This window comes from Stenella coeruleoalba (genome assembly GCF_951394435.1).
Source record: "Stenella coeruleoalba genome assembly, chromosome: 12".
Taxonomy (NCBI): Eukaryota; Metazoa; Chordata; class Mammalia; order Artiodactyla; family Delphinidae; genus Stenella; species Stenella coeruleoalba.
In genome coordinates, this window is record NC_137158.1 from 21,153,324 (window position 1) to 21,158,271 (window position 4,948).

The following is a 4,948-nucleotide window of genomic DNA, read 5'->3' on the forward strand; positions in this document are numbered from 1 at the left end:
TGGCATGATTATTCAAATTTCTTCATCTCATTTGAAATTAACAGCAACAGAGCCACACCAGATATAATGATCTTAGAACTCTTATGTCATGGTATGTTTCTGTACCTGGAAGACTAGATTTTGGAATCTACAACTCTTTTCTACACATTTAGTACTGTGAACACGCCCTAATCACATTCTTTACTTAATCGGTGGTAATGGCTTGTCCACATCAAAACCTTTGTCCTTTGCCTTGGAAAAGTAGAAATTGGCTGTAGTTCATAAATGACAGATGTCAATTCCCTTAGGTATCCCAAAATTCTCTCCAAAACGTATTTTGTATCACAAGAATCCTTTCAGAATACAGACTGAAAGCCTAAAAAGGTGAAGAAATGACAATTCATGTGCATTACAGATAGCAGCTTCAGATTAGACTCATTAGAACTTGTTTTTAAACCACTCTACAAAGTAAAAAATCAGGTATTCACTGAAGCCTGTAGTAAATTATTCTAAAATAACCTTATCTTGATCTATTGCTTGTGTTAAAAAAAAAAATTTTCAGGAAACTTACAGTTGAAGACACTAATTTCCAAAGTGGTTTATTGGGACTTCTCCCTCACCCAAAAAGTCTTATTCAGCAGTCTTCACATGAACAAGAAAAAAAAAGTACTAGTTTGGCATCTGCACAGGGAGCCAAATAGGCAATGTAAATGGTTTTCAAAATCCCCTAGTAGTGTACAAGAATTTTTCAGGTATAAAACTTCCATGACTATTCTGAAATGACAAAACTTTTTTCAATCATTAGTATAAATGTTAGCAATCATAACACAAACTCTGCAATGACCTAAAAGGATCTTTGTCTTCATGAAGTGGCCAACACTACCTCCCCCCAAGATATCCTAGGGCTGAACCAAAACCTCCTGAACATATTTAAAGTTCCCCATTCTTTGATAATGATTTGCCAACTTAGCTTAATAGAACACATTTTAAGCTCTATTTCACCTACCTAATCTCATTTGCGCAGTCACCTAAATGTGCAGCATTCTATTAAAGCAAAATAGTTTGTTCACTCCCCTCTCCTGTATTACTTACAACCTCCGTCACTCATCTCCAAACCTCCAGAGTGACAGAGAATGCAGCACTGAATGGTGGGGGCACGTTACCAGAAAAGCAGAGCCAAATTACCAGTAACTTCTTCATTGAGTCCACCGGCGTGTGTGTGACCACAGAATATTTTCATCGTCAATTAAAATTAAGTGGAGACCAACACTATACATTTATCCTATACAGCATCTCCCCATCATGTGCTTGAATTAGGGATCTTGGGGAATTTGTTTGTACCATTGGCTAGTTACTTTGAATGTATGAGTAATTAAAAGGCGAAAGACTTCTAAAGATTCCAAGTGTCTATTTTAAAGCTGTTAAAGGAAAAACGATGGAGGACACCCACAATAATTCTTGGACTCCTGGAGATCCTAAGACATGCTACAAAAATAGGTCTTTATTCTTAGGAAAATATAGTCAGAGCTAGCTTCCTTATGCTATACATAAAATCTTAACATCAGAGGCAGTACAGATAGTACAGATAGTTTTTGAACTGATCTCCAAACAAGCACAAACCCACTACGTTGAAAAGAACAGGTAATTTGAGGTTTTTGGCAAAAGACAGTACTTCACACATCTAATCCAAATCAGAGAGCCTGCAGACAGTTTTCAGTGAGATAAAAGGAATGAAATAAATATAAATTCTACAGATAAATAAATGTAAGAGAATTTAAATAAGCTAACAGAACTAATTTTTTTTAATAATAATACTAGTCAGGTACAAGCTTTTGTTTCTCAATGCCAGACTTCTAAATGTTTATCAGACTACTGTTAATATCATTAAAAACCTAATTTTGGACCAGGGCATTAGTTATAATACTGTTTTGCATTCATAAAAAAGATTTGTTTCTTTCAACTGAATGCTCCTGGTCCTGAAAAATATTTTAGGCATATTACTGAAGGCAGACTGTGGTACTAATAAAACTTACATCTTAAGTACTTTTTTAAAAAGTGACAGACAAAAAAGTCCATCTAATTTGCCCACAGTTAAAAATGTCTTTAAACATTGGTTTATAATTAGCATCTCAAGAAAGTAGTGGCATGCCCTATTGAGTGGTATTACTGCGTAATTAATACTACACTTTGAAACACCATCCCCAGAAGTCTGTTCATTTTATGTACTGTTACTTCTTTATTCATTCATTTTATACCCACCACTGAATTCCTACGGTCAGATAAAAATTTTACAGTGTACATCACTGGGGAAAAAACAAACCATGGTGGGTATTCTTGGAAGTTTTAGGAACCTGAGCAATCATTTACTCCAGGGGGATAGCTCCCTCACCTAAATGCATGAAGTCCTTCTACTTTTTAATTTCTCCCCTTAAATAGACTATGTCATACTGGGGGTTTGTTTGTTTTTTTTGCTATGTTTCTGATCAACAGTGACTTTTGGCTTAGTGATCAAAAAAAAGCTGTCCTGAATGTGACAATTTTGCCTAGCATGATGATATTCACCCTCATACAAGTCTTTTCAAATAGCTATATACAAGTGAATGCCCGAGGTAACCCCACCAATCCATTCCTATGTTGTTCCTAGTTTATCATGAAGAAAGTGTATTTTCTTAAATCAGACTTGCAGTAATTGGTAAATTTCTCATGATGCTACAGTGGCCATCATGAGTGTGCAACCGCTCTTTTTGTGCTAAATCCACCACCCCCCCATTTCTAACATCTGATTCAGTCACAATGCTGGAAAACCTTCCACAAAATTCATGTTTGGGAAAATATATCAAACACAATTTTCTCACAAAGCAACTTTCTAAAAACTGATTAAAGTGATGATCACTTTTGATTGCCAAGTAGTCTGCAGAAACAAAATCTTGCGTCTGCTTTGGTTAGGTAACTCAAGTTTTCTTTTTTAACAATCAGAATGCTTTAAGGATACATTTTTCACCCCAAGGAAGGGACTTGACTCTTGGATTTAAGACCCATTCCTTGACAATATATACAAAATTTCTTTAACTTGTCATCTGTCCATTCTTTGAAGCTGTCAAAGCCAAGAACCCATAAACAAATCACAAATAGCAATAACCTACATTAGTTAACATTCCCCTTTTTAACATGTTGACATTTTTACTAAAGGATTCGTTATTTTTGCATTTCCATTTCTCATATCCCATGACATTCCATAAAAATTGCATTATTGCTTTATAGGCCACACAACATTCAAAAGTATGTTTATATGCATTGCCTGTTTTCCTTGATCTGATAAGAGTTTGATACTGATTTTACTACAGAAATTTAAGTTTGAAAATACCAGTTAGTATTTCTTCTCAGTACTTAATTGTTCACATCACTAATCACTACATGCATATTTAGCTCTGATTATATTGCTCAAAAACTGCACCCATTATCAGAACAGTGCAAATGATTATTTAATTTTAAAAGTAATTATAATGGCTTAAATTCAGTTAGTCAAATGAACACTGTCAAGTGATTTCACTTGAGTGTGTATATATTTCATCACCACTGTTTACATTACCCATCAATTCTTCACAATTTTTTAATATCAGTTTTCCCTCCCAAATCCCCAAACTAAGAATGCCAAATAGTCTTGGAAACCCACAGCTCCACATTTTAATGTTTTCTTAAGAACACATTTGTGAACTCACAAAAATGTTCATCTTTCAACTTTGACAATGCAGTTCTTACTTAAGTCAAACAAACTTGTTCTAAAATCCCAACAAATAATTCTGAGAATTAACTTAAACACCTTGACAGTGTCCCTTAAAAAGGGTATGACAGTAAAGTGCCAATAGGCATGGCAATGACCTCTTTGATGGGATCATTTATTTAACTCCTTGGAACTGGGAAATGCCAGCAGCAAGGATTACACTGAGATTCAATTTTACTGAAGGCTACATTTAGTTTACCCACTTTCCACAACCTATTATACTCATTATATGTTAGAATGAAATGTAAATGTTCTGTGTAGCCCTCAAACTTACACTAAGATTTGAGAGAGATGTACTTTAAAAAAGCACGGGGTAATATATAAAATCAGTGGCAAAAAGTTTCATTAAGCACCAGGAACTAATTTTTGTCACCCCATACTCATTTTGTAGGTAATGTTTCAATAACCGGCAAGGCACATTTACATATATTCCAATGAATACTTATTGACAAATTTTAAATTACACTCTATGTCCCAGCTATCCCAGTAACTGACATACAACATACTAAAATGGTTTATTAAGATAACATAAAAAAAAACCAATTAATGTGAAACATACAGGCTATTGGCAACCACTATCTAAAATTATGTAAGTACAAATAAACATACTGAAATGTGTGCATTTCTAAGTTTTTAAACCAGAATATTTCTATACTAACACACATTTATATTAATGACACATAAAAAAAATAAAAACTTTATTACAAAAATAAGTTACACTCGCCTCCAGCTTACAGTATAAAACAATTTTATTTGCAGGAATGCAAAATGATTGTTTGCCATGAGCAGTTTGAACATATGACATGTCTAATTTTCTTGTTAAATTTGCATTTACTGGGGAAACTGGTGTGTATAAAACCTTAATTAAGTATAAGCTCTGATCTTCATCATGGTGCCTATTGGGTATGTGATATAACTGCAGTATCCCTTTGGGGAAGGGGAAAAGGGATTTCTTTATACCAAGTCTCAATTAAACTATAATTTCACTTCTGACTTTAAACTATCAATTTAGGACTTGGCAAAAAATTTTTTTGAGGGTGATTCAATAGAGGATGCTTCACCACTGAACACTCACTGTCATCAAGGTGCTTTAGAAAATTAAAAACATAGCACAAATGATTGTACTCTATTCTACAAGTTATCATGACCTGCATAAGAAATGGAAAAGCTGATTCACGTTTTTGCAGT

The 4,948-nt window shown here is 34.1% G+C and overlaps 1 protein-coding gene across 11 annotated transcripts in view; it reads right to left on the reverse strand.

Moving 5' to 3' along the window:
* Positions 1-4,256: 4,256 nt before the first annotated feature.
* The window catches only part of SYNCRIP (synaptotagmin binding cytoplasmic RNA interacting protein), a 25,342-nt gene continuing 24,650 nt past the window's right edge, over positions 4,257-4,948 (reverse strand). For all 11 annotated transcript variants that reach the window (XM_079938614.1, XM_079938613.1, XM_079938612.1 and 8 more), the window contains one exon: positions 4,257-4,948. This exon is cut by the window's right edge. The gene's annotated coding sequence lies outside the window, so the exon portion shown is untranslated.